This window comes from Garra rufa, chromosome 19 (genome assembly GCF_049309525.1).
Source record: "Garra rufa chromosome 19, GarRuf1.0, whole genome shotgun sequence".
Classification (NCBI taxonomy): domain Eukaryota; kingdom Metazoa; phylum Chordata; class Actinopteri; order Cypriniformes; family Cyprinidae; genus Garra; species Garra rufa.
In genome coordinates this window covers 13,198,866-13,218,527 of record NC_133379.1, presented here as the reverse complement: position 1 = coordinate 13,218,527, position 19,662 = coordinate 13,198,866, and the positions used below count along the sequence as shown (strand labels likewise).

The following is a 19,662-nucleotide window of genomic DNA, read 5'->3' as shown; positions in this document are numbered from 1 at the left end:
TTGGAAAAGTGTTATTATTATGTAACTTGCATAACCCTCCTTATAAATAAATAAGCATAAATAATGACTGAGAGTATAGACACATTGTAAACAGCAACAATGCATGTGCAGTCAGCATGAATTAGATTATATGAGCAAATTATTTCATATATTTCAATTCTCTTGAAAGGAGCAGCTGCTTCCTGTCGCTTTTATATGGAATAATAATGATGAAAGAGTTTATTCTGCTGGTAAGCTGGATTCTGCCAAATTTCTATTAAATCAAGACCACATAATAAGAGTCTCCAGCATATCACCTGACAACAGTAAATGATGTGATCCGATATCTACACAAAGACACTCTCAAAAAGCAAGTCCAAACTTTCTTCTTTTTTCAACAGATCAGTGAAATGAGATATAAACTCTAGAAAATAACATAATAATACATTTAATAATAAATCAAGTTATTAAATATTTTAATTCATTTTATATTATATTTGCTATCACAATGTGAAACGTACTGTATATACAGTTTGATGCATGTATGAATCCATATATGTGACCCTGGACCACAAAACCAGTCATAAGGTTAAATTTTACATTTGGCCGAGATACATCTATTTGAAAATCTGCAATCTGAGGGTGCAAAAAAATCTAAATATTGAGAAAATCACCTTTGAAGTTGTCCAAATTAAGTTCTTAACAATGCATATTACTAATCAAAAATTACATTTTGATATATTTATAGTAGGAATTTTACAACAAAAAAAAATTTCATGGAACATGATCTTTACTTAATTTCCTAAGGATTTTTGGCATAAAAGAAAAATCAATAATTTTGACCCATACTATGTATTTTTGGCTATTGCTACAAATATACCCCAGCGACTTAAGACTGGTTTTGTGGTCAAGTCAAGTCAAGTCATGAATATGAATAACCCTGGTTTGAGTAACTATATTGTTAATTTATAAAAACACTGAATTTAACCTAAAAATGTAAATATTTAAACATATTTTAAAAATGCAGCCTGTTTTAAATTAACTAAATTTAATTGGTTTGTAGCTATTGATAAACCTAATATTTGGTTTTTAGAATAATGTTGAATAATTGACTGAATGTACACTCTTAAAAATAAAGGTGCTTTAAAAGGTTCTTCACAGTGATGCCACAGAAGAACCATGTGTGGTTCCACAAAAAAAAAACATCTCTTTCTTACCTTTTTATAATCTAAAGAACCTTTTTTCACAACAAATATCCTTTTGTGAAACAGAAAGGTTCTTCAGGTGTTAAAGGTTCTTTATGGAACCATTTAGAATAAAAGGGTTCTTCTATGGCATCATAAAGCACCTTTATTTTTAAGAGTGTAGTCAGCACTATAAAAAAAAATCCATGAACTAAAAAAAAAGTTTTTTTTTTCTGCCATGATAAAAGATATGACTAAAGTGTTACAACGTAAAGTTCCATTATTTTAATGGGGATGTGGTTGTATGATTAAAATAGCTTAGTTTAATTTGAGCAGAATATCAGTTGAAAATATTATGTCAAGTAAGGTTTCTGTGTCTGGACACAATTAAGATGGGATGAAATAACCATTTGTTTTATTGCTTAAAAGATGTCAATTTTATTAATGAAGATAATCTATGTTTTGAACATCTCTTTAACCGAAAGCAAAACAAGCTAAATTGGGTTAAAAGCACATTATTAAGCCTGAAAGCCATCCATAGGAAATGTGTAGGCCTCAGTTATAGATTTTCAGTCAGTAGGATTGTTGCAAACAGAGCTATATTTCTGATTTCCCTTATGAAAAAGAAGTGCCCTATTAGTATGCTTCTTTTAAACTAAAAAATAGGAAAGTATAGTTTCAGTCTACTTTTTATGTACTTCTCAGAAATGTGCTTTATATACTTCTCAGAAATATGCTTAAAATGACATTAAAGTATAAAAAGTCTAAATATATTTCCAAATTTCCAAAACACAACTGAAGAAGAAACCGAAACAACAGATGCTTCCACATGTAATCTAACATAATCGTCAGACATAAAACAGCATCAAAACCATAGATATGGAAAACTGTGTAATGTTATGGAATAAAATGTCAGCCAATGAAGAGGTAATAATGACTGTCAAGCTTTGGGGTGTTGATCAACGCCATCTACGTTTTGACTTTTTTTTAGCTTTTTGTTCAAAATGTTGTTTATTTATTTATTTATTATGAAACTTAGCCACATTCAAGTGTTTATAAAAAAGAATGTATGAAGCTCGAATAAAATGTTTTTGTTTACAAGCAGATCCCCTGTTCTTTCTTTTGATGTTTTGTATGTTCAGATATTCATATAACAAAATATATACAAATGAATACTTAAACAGGGACACAGTAGTATACTTAAAGTATGATGTAAATGAAAACATACAAGTATACTTGCAGTATAAAACTACTAAACTGCTTAGACTATACTTCAAAGCACTAAAAATGCATTAAAAAGTATTTAATTAGTAAACTATCAGTATACCTAAAAACTTGCAGTACAAACTGAAAACATAGATGTAAACTAGTTTTGTACACAAAGTTTACAACTGTTATATTTAAAGTATACTTTTATATACTGGAAAGTGGGCCAATTTAGTCCCAAGGAGTATTGAAATAGTACACTTAAAAGTATACCACTAGTACACTGATATTTGTATTCTTACTACATAAAGTATACTTTAAAAATGTACTTAAGTATGCTTAATAAAATAAACTTTAAGTATACTTCTTATTGGTAAAGGTTGTGAGGAATAGATAGATAGATAGATAGAGATAGATAGATAGATAGATAGATAGATAGATAGATAGATAGATAGATAGATAGATAGATAGATAGATAGATAGATAGATAGATAGATAGATAGATAGATAGATATTAGTTACCTTGTGAAGGTTTTGTGGAGCTTCTTTCTCAAACGCATTCTTTATTTGTATCGTGTTTTCAGGTTCGCGTTCAGTGTATGAATGTGTAAAGTTCGTTTCGTGCTTTAAAAGCTTCAGCTCTTCTCTGTTTGTGGCTCTGGGGCTCCTGGAGCTTCTCTGACCGACAGTGAGGGCGTCAAAATCGATGGTTTTGCTCTCGTACGCCCCTTCTACGTTACAAAACAAACCTCCGTATTTTTGTCGTGGCACCTGGTCCGCCGTTCCCGGACGCGCCAGATACACCGGCAGATCATCGTCTCTGTCCGCGCTTCTGCGCTCAGCCATGATCACTGAGACACACTGAGAGCGAATGGAAATAATCCTGAGTCACAGAGCTGGAGGAGAAACTGCACACCAGTCCTGGAGCACACGCCTCACTCTCACACACCTGCGGCACGAAACATATATACTTTTACTTACTAGGTAACGGCAACTTTCGTTTGCATTTATTGTATTAAAAAATATATATATTCGAAGTTATGTAAAAAACAAAGAAATGTGTGACTCTAAACCACAACACCACTAAGTAGCACAGGTATAATTGTAGCAGTAGCCAAAAATACATTGTACAGTATGTGCCAAAAAATTCGAATATCGAGGGAAAGTCTTTGTTTCAAATAGTGAAACTTGTATATGTTATATTAGTTCACTACACACAAAGTGAAATATTTCAAGCCTTTTTTTGTTTCAATTTTGATGATTATGGATAAAAAAGAACAAATCCAGAATTTCACAAAATTAGAATATATCATGTGAGCAATAAAAAAAGGATCTTAAACACATGTTGGCCTTCTGAAAAGTGTGTTGATGTACTGTATTAGTACTCCTTTGCACTAATTCCAGCATCAAGGCGGCGATCAGCCTTTGACACAGTTGAGGTGTTATTGACCTTCAGCTCGTCTGCATTTCAATGTAAACAGCAAATTTACAGCAAAAGCCTGAGAACACTATATTTATGTCTGTACAGTAGACTGCAATAAAAAAGGAAAACAAATGTTAGATTATCTTGAGTAATTGTAGCTTATTAGTATGGATGAATTGGATCATCGAAGGTCGGCAGCAAAGTTAATAAAATGGGATTAAATACATAAAAGGATATTTGTATTATTTAACATATTTAATTATTGCATGTGTGCGTTGAATTCAGCTCATCTGCATTTCGGGGTCTCTGTTCTCTCATCTTCCTTTTGACAATACCCCATAGATTTTCAATGGGGTTTAAATCAGGTGAGTTTGCCGGCCAATCAAGTACAGTTATTCCATGGCTATTAAACCAGGTACTGGTAGTTTGGGCCAAATCCTGCTGGAAAATAAAATCATCATCTCCAAAAAGCTTGTCGGCAACAGGAAGCATGAAGTGCTCTAAAATTTCCTGGTAGACAGCTGCGTTGACTGTGGACTTGACAAAAGACAATGAACCCACACCAGCAGATGACCTGGCTCCCCAAACCATCACTGACTGTGGATGGTTGTTTAGTTGTATTTCTGTCATGTGATTCAGTGGAGTAATCAGCATGAGTGTTCAGTTCTGGTGCTGTAGATTTAAAATGCTCTCACTGCTGCTCAGAGCAGAAAGCCTGTGTCACTCATGATGCAGCTATTGCTCCAGTCAGCACAATGACAAGACTCTGTCTGCTGATGGAGTGAATGTCGATGACAACAGGAGAACCAGCATGAGGAGTCTCTTGGTAACACTTTACAATAAGGTTCCATTTGTTAACATTAGATAGTTAACATGAACTAACAATGAAAAATACTTCTAAAGCATTTATTATTCTTAGTTAATGATAATTTCAACATTTACTAATGCATTAATAAAAGCAAAAGTTTTATCTGTTAATATCATTTAATGGACCTCAGCTTATAATGAACAATCGCATTCTTATAGAGTATTTGCAGTTGCACTTATGTCACGGTTTGTTCAGTTTCCTGGATGCACGGCCATATTGGAGATACTCGGATGTAAATAACAGCATGGATTGCACAGTTAATGTACTGAATTTGTGTGTTCTGTTAATTTATGCTGTCTAAACCTGTGAATTTAGTATTTTTTCATGCCATTGCATTGTTTACATCATTAGAAAACTACTAGGCAAATTACTAGGACACTAGGTTTTTCTAAAAAATAAAATAGCATGAATAAACATCAAAATTGCAAAACAATTTGGATTTTTTTAAAAATCACTAATCAATTTTTAGTTATTATTTAGTATTTTTGTTTGCAATTGTATTGCAATGTTTTGTTTTGTTTTTTTCCTATATTGAGCAAAAAACCTAGAACTAGTTCGCAAAAGTAGGTTTTTCACATCTTCTTAATCATTTAACAAACAATTTGATTGACAGCAGTGGTTCTAGAGGCAAAGTTGTCCGGAATGAGGAGTTCTGTCATATGACATGAATATTGCGTTGATGTGGAAAAAAAAAAAACGCAAAATGTACAATCGTTTGCACTCTTGAAAAACGCGTTATCGCCCCTAATGGCTGATTTCTTTCAAATTTCTCTCAGACCTTTAGGGCCATGAGTCAAACAGGCCCACCAAGTTTCGTTCCAATTGGCCTCTGTTAACCTTGTCTAATAAGTGCTCAAATTTCATCAATTTGGAACAAGACTGTGCACATAGATTGTTTATGTTTATAGGACAAGTAGTTGTGTAAGTATAGCCATTTTTATTTTATTTTATTTATTTTTTATTTTAGTTTTTTTTCCCTCTTATAGCACTACCAAGTGGCCGAACTCCACGATTTTTGTCTTGCGACCTCAGATTGAGCTGTTCAGAAGTTATAGGCATTTTACTAAAAAATGCCTATAACTTTTTGGCGTTCCTTTGCAACTTTTTAAAATATAATTGTTGATATTTACTCTCTGGAGAATCTTTTTGCACTGGTTTGGTTCCGATCAGGTGAAAAAGGACTCGTTTGAAAAAGTAGGTTTTGCAAAAATCCAAAATACCCGAAAATTCTGAGCGATTTCGTACTTTTGATTGCTGTAATGCCCCTGTCAGGCCAATTGGGCAAGCCTTGGTCGTGTTGTCTAAGACTTATGGTTTGGTCTGCACAATTAGATTCACGCAGAGATCTCTGATCCTTGACCAATCTAACAAATACAAAAACAAATTGAACCCCTAAAATGGGGTTCATGTTGGACTGTGTACCGCTGGAGTGCTGATGTAGGAGACTGTATTGAACATGACATATGAGTCTAGCCAGAGGCAGAGACATGAGAGTGTCAAAACAAAGACGACAGTGGGGAACAATTCAGTGGCACCAGTGACTCATCAAATATCAAATCATAAGCAGCACATTTCACTGGATTCAAAGAGTAAGCTTGTCCTCTTTATCTTTGACCTCACTGTAACATTAATGACCAAAAGTTTTGATTTTGAAGGGTATAAAACCGTTTCTTTTCCTATTCTTTAAAATTATACATTTCAAAGTAATCTAAAATGGTCATTGTGCATTTTATTCTTTGGGTTACACTTTATTTTAAGGTCCAATTCAACACTTCATCAGTCCTGGGGAAAGTTAAAAAGTAATGCATTACAATATTGAGTTATTCCCTAAAAATAACTAATTATGTTGCTTTTTTATGGAAAATAATGCGTTACGTTACTTTTGCATTACAAATCTGAGCAGGGTTTGCTTGTTTGTTTTTAATATAAAAAGTTCTATTTTTGGCAAATGTAAAAGCCTTTTTACACCAAAGGTAAATTCTGGTCTGTTCAGTAAAAGATGTCAACTCTTCAGCAATAAAAAAGGAAGACAAATGTTAGATTATCTTGAGTAATTTTTGCTTATTAGTATGGATGAATTGCATCACTGTTTTTATTCATTTTGAGGAATACTGTATCTTTTTATTTAGTGAGTGAGATTTTTTTTTGCATGTTCACATTTATTCTAGAGCTAATCTTACTCACAATTTCTCTCAACATGGGACAGGAGAGCTTTTAATCAATAAATGTGGGGGAAAATTTTTTGAAAATTATTTGAAAAAGTAACTCAGATATCTTTTTTGTCAATTAAAAAGTAATGTGTTACTTTACTAGTTACTTGGAAAAGTCATATTGTTACGTAACGCTGCTCACTATTAACTAACTTTTCCCTCAGTAAACTGCTAATTTGCTGCATATTGCAGCCAATATGTTTGTAATATACATGCTAATAAGCAACTAATAAATAGTGAGAATTGTTCCACAAACTAAAGTGTTACCATTCTTTGCAACATTCTGTTCTTTTTAATAAACTGAGCAATTATCGAGAATGCATTGCCTCACTTACCTTATTAAAATTTTTTGTTTTGATTCATCCTCATATCTCCATCAGTTGAATATTAATATAAAAAATGCATTTGGAGGATTCGTTATTATGAACTAAACAGAGATATGGATTTGTTTCTTAAAAATATGCAGCTTTTGTCTTCTCAAGATATTAACTGATAGACTGGAGTGGTGTGGATTATTGTGATGTTTTTATCAGCTGTTTGGACTCTCATTCTGACGGCACCCGTTCACTACAGATGAAAAAATCTGCATTTGGGTTCAAAGTCTCACATTCTGAGACTCCCTTTATTACAAATAAAGCTTTTAACAAGAGACAATGTTTCCTGCTGCACAATGCACCTGGGAGACCGTTGGCCATTTGAGAATTAAAAATGCATGATGAGATCTTTTCAAAAGGCTATAGGATCCAGTCCCTACACAGCTGAATTAATCATTTATAAATGTGATGCACTGTGACTATACTTTAATCTATCCATTCATCCATGGCTGAAGGTGAGCTTTGTTGTTGTTGTAATGATTACCACAATCAACATTTAAGAAAGCAAGAGAAAAGATGAGCACCTAAGGGATGGGCAGGCTCTGCATTTAGAGGTAATTAATGGTGTCACGTTAATGTTTTGCTGTTATTGCTTTACTGTAAACCAACTATCAGATCCAGACAGCTTTACAGACTCTTCTCCAACTGACACAGATCAACCCTTCTGCTAATTTATAATCAGTGTTGATTGATAAATAAGCCATGGATGATTTCTGAGCAGCTGCATCCGTCTGGAGTGCTCAGCAGCAGATGGCTAAATTCACTTACAAAAACCCTTAATGAAATGATTGGCTTATCACAGACTGCCTCTGGTTTGTATTTCTCTGTCAGATGACATTCACCTGCTGTTTTAACCCTAACCCTTACTCATAATCTTCCAGTCAGTGCATGTTCCATAGATAGTTTATTTTGATGAGCATATTCTACAGATACTCTACACTCAGCGGTATCTCAGTGGAGGTGCATGGCTAAAGTTACTCTTGTTAGAGGAAGCACAAAGCTGTTAATATTGCATTAGTGTCAGAGAGAAGGGAAGCGAAGTACAACAGGTGTCGGTTGCATGGACTTTCTCTGGTTACAGAGAGGCAAACACTTTTTTTGTTTTCCCTTCATAATAAAAAGCTTCTTTAAAGAACTGCATGTTGTAAACATTTAACCCAACTGTTGGGTCAAAACAATCTAGTCGTTGGATTCGTCCAAATTTCACCCAGTGCTGGGTTGTTTTAACCCAGCATTTTAACCCAGAGTTTACAAATTGTGTGGATTTTTGGTGGTCCAGTTGATTATAATGTAATAACTATAATATAACTGTAAAGACTACAAGAAACAGCAGGCCCAAGATGTTTAATGTCATATTAGGAATTAAAATGTCATTTTTGAATTAAAATTACATACTAAAATGAAGTGGTATAATGTAACAAAGTAATAATACTAATGTAATAATTATAGTTATTACATTATAATCAACTGGACCACCAAAAATCCACACAATTTGTAAACTCTGGGTTAAAATGATGGGTTAAAACAACCCAGCACTGGGTGAAATTTGGACGAACCCAGCGACTAGATTGTTTTGACCCAACAGTTGGGTTAAATGTTTAACCCAACCTTCTATCCAGTTTTATTTAACTCAACTATAGTTTTTGTGTTTTTGTGAGCAAACATAAAGTTTATAAACTCGTAATTCTGACTTTTTTTTTCTCTCCAATGCAAGTTTGTATCTCGCAATTCTAACTTCTTTTCAGGAAATTCTGGCTTTTTTCCTAGAATTGCGCGATACAAACTAAATTTTGACTTTTTTTTCTCTGAATTAGGTGATATAAAATTGCATTTGTGAGAAATAAAGTCAGAATTGTGAGAAATACACTCAGACTTTTTTTTTTCCCTCAGAAATTGATAATAAACTCGCAAATTGTGAAAAATAATTTTCTGCACAAATGCAAGCTTGTATCTAGCAATTCTGACTTTTTTTTCTCAGAGTTGGGTGATATAAACTCACATTTGTGAGAAATAAAGTCAGACTTTTTTCCCCCAGAAATGGATGATATAAAAAAAATTGCATTTACTTGTACTTTTACTTTCAATACTTTTTGTACAAAAAATATCACATACTTTAAGACTTTTACTGAAGTAAAGTATGGCTTTCAGGTACTTTATACACCGCTGCTAAAATGTGGTCATTATGAAATTGTATTATGTGATTTCTGAAGTGGTGATAATGATAGTAACATTCAGTATATAGTGCCATCCAGTGGTGTAACAGTGATTAGTGAGTTGGGCATATTGTGAATTTGCCAAGGCCTATTCAACTGTGTACTCAAAGTTCAAAGAAAAATCCAGAATGTGGATGAAGATGACTGAAATGCATAATACTGGGAAGGGTTACAAGCTATTTCAAAGGCTTTTAGACTCCAAAGAACCACAGTGAGAGCTATAATCTCCAAACCTGGCACAGTGTCAAACCTTGACAGAAGTGGTTGACCTTCCAAAATCTCTCCAAGAGCATAGCGATGACTCATCCAGGAAGTCACAAAGACCTAAAGATGACACTAAAGGAACTGCAGGCCTCTCTTGCATCAGTCAAGATCACTGCTCTCCACTATCCAAAAGACACTGAAACACAAAAATGGCATCTGAAAGAGTAGCAAGGTGAAACCCTAAATGTTACATTCATGTCTGTTTTGGTCAATGGTTCTCCCATTGTCTTCCCCTGTCGATCTGTGTGATTTGGTTTAGCCCTCGTTTGTCATGATCCCCTTCACCTGCCTTCCAGCCTGTCCTCCTCGAAGAAACGACCCCATGGATCGTATGTGCAATCGGTATATTACGACCTAATCTTACGTCTTAAAGTGAAGCGCCCTCTTGCGCTTCTGTAAATATTGGTAGTGTAGTGTGTCATGAAATGACGTTTGAACGTCGTTAGGAAATTCACAAAACTATTTGTTTTATTTTTGTATTTACACAAGATTACTTAATACAGAAAACTGTTTTGAGCTATTTTAGACCTAAACTCTTGTCATATACAATTTCAATTATTATTATTATTATTATTATATTTTAAATAAAAATATAATATTAAAAAATGTAAATAAATTTTAAAATAACTTTGAACTTTTTCTAAGAAAGCACAAAAACGCTTAATGTTTAAAAGCACTGCAGATATTTGGGTTTTTCCACGTTACAAATATCAATATATGACCATTGTGGCACAAGGGGGGAATTCCAAGATGGCGGAGTGAGCGGTTGCGTTTATGCAGGCTCTGATCAAAATAGTTTGAAAACGTCCTGAAATTGACAACTCTGACGGAAAACCTACCAACTTTTTTCTTTAATTATAGCTTACTTAAGTTTGATTTATTTTTGTAACGCTATCTACACAAATATTCATCCTTTCCTTAAATAAAAACGTGATGGCAAACTCCAGTCGAGGAGGTACCGGGCTAGTGGACCATGATTACAACTTAACTGCTCTCACAGAGGCATGTGATGAAGAAGAAATCGAAGCGATGATGGAAGAAACTACCAAAATAAGATATGACCATACACCATTGCCCAGTCCGAATCCCAAGAAAGTACGAACAAAGATGAAAGACATACCAAAGCAACCAGACGAAATAACAAATGAAGTGATCTTCGATGCAATTCAAACTCTAATTAAGAGATTTGATGAGCAAGACCAACGACTGAAAATAATTGAAAAGACAATGGAGGAAAATGCACACGCAGTCAAAGAGAACAAAGAAGACATCGGCGAACTGAAAAAGGAAATAGTAGACTTGAGGAAAGAGAACACCTCACTGAGACAGCAGTGTTTGGAGCATGCCAGATACAAGAGGAGATGGGATCTCAGACTGATCGGCCTTCCGGAAAAAGAAAACGAAGACACAAGAGAAACGGTGATCGGGATTCTCACCCGGGTGATTCCGTGGTCAGTGGAGAAGCTTCGGCAGTCGGTGGATACAGTACATCGTCTAGGAAAGAGAAACGACGCCGCTACAAATAAGTTACCCAGGCCAGTGATCATCCAATTTGCAATGCGAACTGTTCGAGACGAAGTGTGGAAAAAATCACGAGAGGCAAGAGTGTGTAAAGAGATGAACATTCAGTTCAAAGAAGACTTTTCAAAAGAAGATCGTGAAGCTCGTGCTAAATTGTGGCCAAAAGTACAAGAAGCCAGGAAAAATGGGAAGAGAGCCTTTCTAAAAGAAGGCTACGCGCTCATTGATGGACTTAGAATTGACCCATGACTGAAGTTGTCAAGGTAACACTTAGAATCTTGGTCTAGTGTGTAAAGTTTGCCGCATATCAGATAATAATCTGATTAATCCGTTTAAGGAAAAAAGATGTTTAACTAAAGTTTATACTGCTTATGTAGCAGTAAGTATGGTTTTGAAATTGAGTTATTAAGGACAACATGTTCACTCCTGCGTAACAGCATAAAGTTCAGTGCGTACTGAAGTTACAGTAAATTATGTCTGTTTCTTTTCTATCGTTGAATGTTAGGGGGTTAAAAAACAGTGTTAAGCGTAAAGCCATTTTTTTATTTTGCAAGGAACAAAAAGCAAATTGTGTTTTCTTACAAGAGACTCATTCTGCCTTGAATGATGAAAGGTTTTGGAAAATTCAGTGGGGTGATTTAGCCTTGTTTGCACATGGATCCTCATATTCAGCTGGTGTGATGGTATTATTTAACAGATTTGAAGGCGCTGTAATTGTTCATAAAGGGGACACAGAAGGCCACTGGTTAATGATAGTAGTAGAAATACATGATAAATGTTACATACTACTTTGTATTTATGGCTATAATAACAAAGTCGCTAACAGAGAAATGTTGGAGAAACTTGGTAATCTGGTTAACGAGTGGAAAAAAAAGTATAAAGCAGAAAATGTGATAGTAGGGGGTGACTTTAATATAGTTCCTGATTCATGGCTAGACAGGAGACCTCAACGAGGTTCACATTCTGTGTATAATGATACTATATTGAATTTCTGTAAAAAAGTAAATGTAGTTGATTACTGGAGGGTTTCCAATCCAAACAGTATTCAGCATACATGGTTTAACCCCTCAGGTAATGGACAATGTTCAAGATTAGATTACTGGCTGATTTCTTGTGAACTGTGTAAAATTATCTCAGAATGCTGTATTTCAGCTGCCCCGCTTACAGATCACTGTATGGTTACTCTCTCCTTATCAGTCATTAACAAACCTCAAATCTCTCCTAATATTTGGAAATGTAATAATGACTTGTTAAAGAATGATAGATTTTATCAACAGGTGTTGGCTCTTATTGAGGAAATTGATAAGTTAGAAATGACTGATCTAAACAAATGGGAATGGTTTAAATTTAAGGTCAAACAAATAGCAATTGATACAGGCAAATTTTTATCAGTGAGGAGAAAACAAAAACAAAGAGAATTGATAGGAGAATTAAATTTATTGGCAGTTAATTCTCAAGAAGCACCTGAAAATTTAGCGAAATTACAATCACTGCAATCTCAACTAGATGAATTGTATTCAGAAAAAGCAAATGGAGCTTATATTCGTTCAAGAGCGCGGTGGATTGAAAAAGGAGAAAAAAGTTCATCATATTTTTTTGGCCTTGAAAAACAAAAACAAACAAAGAAGAAAATTTCTAAACTTAAGATTAATGATGTTATAACGGATGATCAAAAAGTAATTCAAGATGAAATTTTTATTTTTTATAGTAACCTTTATAAATCTAATTACAATAAAGATGACTGTGATTCATTATTTATGGATATAAGAGATAAAATGTATAAATTGAATGAGGAAGACAAACACTTAATTGAGGATGAGTTGACTTTAGAGGAAATTGATGTAGCTCTTAAACAAATGAATAATGGTAAATCACCAGGGATAGATGGTTTGACTACAGAATTTTTAAAACATTTTTGGAAAGATATTCGGAAATTATTATATAATGCATTTTTAGAATGCATTCATAAAGGAAGCTTATCACCTACTATGAAAACAGGATTAATAACCTTGCTACCCAAACCCAAAAAACAACTGATATCATTAGATAATTGGAGACCAATAACTCTGTTATGTACAGATTATAAATTACTTGCCCTAGTGTATGCTAATCGTCTTAAACTTGTACTTGGAAAACTTGTCGAGGAGTATCAATCAGCATTCATTAAGGGAAGATACATTCAAAATCATATTAGACTAATCCTGGACATGATCGATTATCAATCACTGATTCAATCAGAAAGCCTTATTTTATTTATAGATTTTTTTAAAGCATTCGATACGGTGGAGCATGAATTTATATTTACGACACTTAAAATGTTTGGATTTGGGGAAGGGTTTTGCAAGGTTATTAAAATGTTGTATAACAACATTTATAGTTATATATCCCTTAATCCAGGTATGACTCCAAGAATTGAGATTTTGCGTGGAATTAGACAAGGATGTCCAATTTCTCCCAAACTGTTTATATTATGCACTCAAATGTTAGCTTATTTAGTTGTTAACCATCCTCAATTAAAAGGAATAACCATTTCTGATTATGAGTATCGAATTAGTCAATTTGCTGATGACACAGTAATATTTTTAAAAGATAAATTTATAGTCAAGAAAGCCCTGAACATTATTTCAGTGTTTTCCAGAGCATCAGGCCTATGCTTAAATTTAAAAAAGTGTGAACTCTTTCCTCTGTATTCATGTAATGAAGAAATTATAGAATCCATTCCTGTTAAATCTGAAGTGAAATACTTGGGTTTAATAATGTCTAAAGAAATACATACAAGAGAACTAGTAAACATAGAAGAGAGAATTGACAGTATGAAAAAATCTCTAAATCATTGGCTTATGAGAGATCTGTCTATAATGGGCAGAATTCTCTTGACTAAAGCAGAAGGCCTATCTAAACTAATTTACCCATGTTACTCACTCTATATTTCTCCTCAACTGATAAAAAAAGTGAACTCTATTTTATTTAGTTTCATATGGAAAAATAAAACCCATTATGTTAAAAAATCTCAAATGATTAAAGAATATAAAAATGGAGGTCTGAAAGCCTCTGAATTTGAATCATTGGTTGGAGTACTTAAACTGAAATGGATTAAAACTTACTTAACACAGCCTAATTCAATGTGGTTTCATATACCAAAATGTGTATTTAAGACAGTCGGAGGGTTAGATTTTTTGCTTAAATGTGACTTTGAGGTTTCTAAATTGCCGATTAAGCTTTCAAAATTCCACAAACAAATTTTGTATTACTGGAAAATGATATTCACCCAAAATTTTACAGCACACAACTCTACCTTGTGGAACAATAGGACTATTACAATAAATAGAAAGACAGTATTTAAACAAGAGTGGTATGAAAAAAAGGTGTTATATGTTGTAGATTTATTAGGTGAAGATGGTGAATTTATTCAACATAATTCATTTATGGAGAAATTTGAGATAAAATGTTCCTTTAGAGAATTTAATACGCTGTGTAAAGCCATCCCTCCTTCTTTAAAACAATTAATACAAAATACCCTCACTTATTCAAATGTATCAGTTAAATTGCCTGAGTTGAAGATTGGAGGAATACATATTGAGGATAGAAAGTGTATAAACAAAGTAATAGGGAATATATTAAAAAGCAAGTTATTTTCAGACTTCAATACACCTTCAAAAATAAAACATTTGGATAATGAAGTATTTAAAAATAAATTTTGTAATTATCTTAAATGGCCAATTCTACCTAAAATGAAGGATATGCAATTTAGAATTATCAACAGTGTTTACCCGGCTGCCGAAATTTTACGGAAAAGATTCCGTTTTGAGGTAGATCTCTGTGTTTTTTGTTTAGAGATGCCTGAAACCATTGAACATTTATTTTTTTGTTGCCCAGTTTCATTAAAGTTTTGGAAGGATATCTACAGATGGCTAAACATTGATACTAGTAATGATATTCCGTCATTTAATTTGTTTCAGGTGTTGATTTATGCAGATGGGTTTTCAAAAAAGATGTCATTGATGGTAAACATCATCCTTACAATGGGTAAATATCATATACATAAATGTAAATGGAATAACAGTAAGCCATCTATACACTGTTTTAAAAATGAATGTAAAAAATACATAGAGTCTCTAAAATGTTTATCCAAAGATAATCAACCCCTTGGTGAATTGTGTAAAACCATGTATGAGTCTCTTTTCTTTTAGGAATGGTAACATTTTGTATATTTTTATTTGTTTATTTTCCTTGCAACCCCCGAAAATGTTTGTTTTGTTTGTTGTTTAATTTGTGGAGATTTATATGTGTACACATGGATTTTTTTGTATAATTGGAAATTTAATTATGGTCAAGTGTGTATTTTTCATATGCATAATTGTTTTCCCCACTTTGAGTTTGTAAATTGTTATTGAGCAAAAAAAAAAAAAAAAAAAAAAAAAGACCATTGTGGCACACGTGACAGACACGCAATTAAAAAACGCCAAGAGAGGAAGATGATGCAAACGACGAAGAAGAAGGGAGTCCTGCCTTGATCGTGCTAGCGAAGGTGTGTATTTTATGTGTCGTGTTTTTATTTTTAACATTCATAAGTATTCATATTGATTGTATCAACTCATTTGGAAGTAACGTTTAGTAAGTTCAGCTCGACTTTTTGGTTATTGTCTGGTTTTACCCATTAATAACATACATTGATCTTGATGTTCAACGTGCTTAATCGCAAGAATCATGTGCTGCTAGCTCGCATGAAAACATTACAGCTAGGTAAAATGTTTAGTAGTTCTTTCACTTTATAACGTAAAATCCTTGCTTCAGAATTAACTATAGACCGAATAACCCTTCCCTAATTTATCCGGTTAATGTATAAATGGACGGAATTAAATAGGAGGCAATCCATCCCAAAGTAATAATAAAAGTTTAGAAAAGATTAATGCCTAATCTAATGACTAATCTCAACTAATGTATAAATGGCAAATAGCAATTAAATTATGACCTGTAAATTGTCTGATGAATCACGTTCTCTGACCTGAACACAACTTTCTGTGATATTGTCAGCTTACATATGTAACTGTAAAATAATAATGATAATATATTAATAATAATAATGAATTAAAAAAAAAATATTTAGCTTTAAGGTAGGGTCACCATTATAAGAATATTATCTACATAACTTAATCAAAATTACAGTTTTTAAAATATCAGTACATTATGGAAAACTATCAATTCCACTTTAAATTGGGGATATATGCTTTAAATAATTATTAAAAACATTAAAGGTGCTGTATTTGCAAAATAAATTTGACAGAATCATGTTCAGGTTGTCAGGAAATAAATAAATCCCAATTTGTGAATTCAGATTTATAGGCACAAGCCCACTCTGCTTGTTCTGTTTGGTGTGCTCTGAGAGTTGTTTTACTCTGACCCTTGTGGTCATTTCAGAAACAAATTAAATGCAGGTTTGGTACAAATAATCAAATTTTATCTTTTTGTTTTTCAGGTTTTTGTACCCATCTATTTCATCACTGAAATATAAAAATAAAACGGTTCTTTTAAGAGCCAATTTCTTTCCTCCTCCTACTTCTCTCTTTCTTGTTTTTCTCTCTCTCCCTTTTGTATTTTTTTGTGCTTTTGACTTTTTTGACTTTTTTTAATTCATCAAAATCTTCAGATGGCATCAGAGTCATTCAGACAGTTTAAAGAATGGCTGGAGGCAGCAAAAACCATGGCAGATGAGTTGGAAGGCCAAAAAGTAAAAATTTTCACATTATTTCTCTATCATGCCATTTACCTACATTTTTTTTCAAAAAGTGGGGGTCTGTTCAGGCCTCCCCCAAATAATTCATTTTGTTTTTAATGTTAGACGACAAAAAAAAGAAAACAAAAGGGATCTCAAGATGGCAATGTTTCCTGGAGGAATAGAGACCAGCATGGGAACATCATACCACGTGCTAAAAAGAAGAGTCGATCTGGTTAGTAAAATATACATTCTTGTTTACAAGTGTGTATGCCATCGGTCAGCAGTTATGTTTTCTGTATCATTACATTTTGTGTTTGCAGTTAAACCTGCTGGCACAAGGGAGCATGCAGAAGTTGAGGAGGTTGAGGAGATTGAGGACAGTCCACAAGAGGTCCAGAGTCCACAAGACGTCCCAAGTCTTGGTAACTATGAATTTACGGTCTAATTAATTTCAGCCTTCACATTTAAAACATAAAATGTCACAAAAGCATAAGGCAACTGCCAAAGCCATATTAAATTTTATATAATTTGCTTTATTAAAATGCATTAATGCTACTGTAGTTTTCATTATTACTGTAATTGTTATTTATTTATTTATTTATTTTTTCAGATCAATGTCTTCAGAGACTGAAGAACCTACTAAATTCTGTTAATGTCTCTGCATCAGATGAAATAGAAGGGGCACCCACTATGTCTGTATGGACCAAAAGACAGGTCACATCTGAAAAAAGATTTAGGGCTGCATTTCCAGAGATCCTAAATTGCGTGCTGGCTGCAGAGGCTGTAACCCAGCATTGCTGTCAACAATGCAAAGCTGTTGACGCTGTTGTCCGGTGTCTAGAGTGTGTTCCATCAGGGTGTCAGTTTTTTTGTTCAGCATGTGACTCTGAGATCCACAGAAAGCATGTGTTCCATGACAGAGAAGCCATTATTGATGGTTTTTTCAAGCCTATTCCACCAACATCCTTAGTGGTGATTGATGAGAGTGGCCAATATCAACTCCACAAACAAGGTGCGTTCAAAGAATTTTTAGGATCTCATCATGTTTTCATGTGTTCACCATGATACAACTTAAGTTCTTGTCTGCAGTTTCTTGATATTACTTTCTGAAATCTACAGTGCGTATGCTCCCTATTCCTCCACCAATGCAAATTTGCTCCTGTGTTCCAAACCAAGCTTTCACAGTTATCCCAGGAAAGCAGACTGTCTTGGTGACTATCAACGGTATATAAAATCATGCACAAAAGTGTCTTACTGTTATTTTTTGTCTTTTGCTGTACATACTGGTCAAATAGTAACCACATGTTTATTTTAAGGTTCATACAACCTGTGCCTGCCTAGTGTATGCTGTCCATTTTGTTCTTGCAAGTGGACTCCTGGGATTAGTGACTTGCTTGAATATAAATACTGGCCAGCAACCACCAGCTGCCAAATGCTGTTCAAGTTTGATGTGTTCACATCATTTGAGCAGATGAAATTGGCTAGCCCAGCTTTATCCCAACAAGCATTTCTCAAAATGCTGGAACATCGATCCCTTTGCACTGGTCGGGTAAGGATTTTTTTCATTTGGATCATTTTTGAATTTCTCACTTAAAAAAATATTACCATCCCTCATTTTTTTTATTTATTTTTTTTTTTTTTTATAGGTGGGTCGAATTTGTGGTGATACCTTCCATAGAGTCTTTCGAGAGTTTGCCTTCTGCAATTTTAAGAAAGAAGATCTGTGCCTGACGGAACCCTTTAAATGCCCAGCATGCACACCAGACATGCTGGCTATATCTGCAGATGGTAATAGAAAACATTACCGGTTCAAGAAGTCCAAAGGGTCAGTATAATTTATACATATATATATATATATATATATATATATATATATATATATACACACACACACACACACACATACCTGCATATATATATATATAGAGAGAGAGATGGATTGCATCTAAGGCTGTACTGAAGTCAGTTGTAGTTTTTGTGTTTGTCCTTTTTTCTGTTCTTGTTGTTTCTCTTTAGTGGCAGTCACTTCAGAGATCAATTAAATATTCTTATTTAACAGGACAGATGAACCATCTCTTTTTGATGGACTGTTCATTGCACAAGATGCCAGAGTATCAGACTTTGTTGAACAAATTAGAAGCCAGATGATTAGTGTAAGAATTTTTCAACTCTAAAACCCTTCTTTATTTTGAAATTGTCTTGGGATTACATGTAATGCATTGGCTCTACTTTCAGAGGACAGGTCATGATGTCTGTGGGCCTGCAACATTTACAGCAGGCAGAGAAATATCCCAGAAGTCCAGGGCCAAAGTGGATGAAGAGGGCCTTGAAATAGCTGTGTGCAGACATGGGGTCTTGCTGCAAGCTTTGAATCACTACCGTGGAGAAATATATGCCTACCCAATGTTCCTGCAAAAGGAGCTGGCACAAACTGCAAATGCAACATTCTTTTGTACAGACATTGCTTGCAGGTAAATAAATAACCACTGCCAAATTATGTTTGACTGTCTAGTATTTGGTGAATTGTACTAGTCACGTAGGTCCTAGTTTGACTTCTTACCATTTTGCATCATGTACATGTGGTTTTTCCTTTATAGGTACTGGCCTTATTTGGAGAGGATGGCAGAGAAGTTGCCTGAGCTCCAACCACTTACCATGATGAAGCCGTTTCTGTCTGTAATGCATGCTAAGGCTCACACTGGCA

The 19,662-nt window shown here is 33.9% G+C and overlaps 1 long non-coding RNA gene across 1 annotated transcript; it reads left to right on the top strand.

Moving 5' to 3' along the window:
* The first annotated feature begins 18,614 nt into the window (after positions 1 to 18,614).
* On the top strand, positions 18,615 to 19,330 carry LOC141292289 (uncharacterized). Its single transcript, XR_012340483.1, has 3 exons — positions 18,615 to 18,783; positions 19,018 to 19,111; positions 19,194 to 19,330. It is a non-coding gene; the product is annotated as an uncharacterized lncRNA (long non-coding RNA).
* Positions 19,331 to 19,662: the final 332 nt, after the last annotated feature.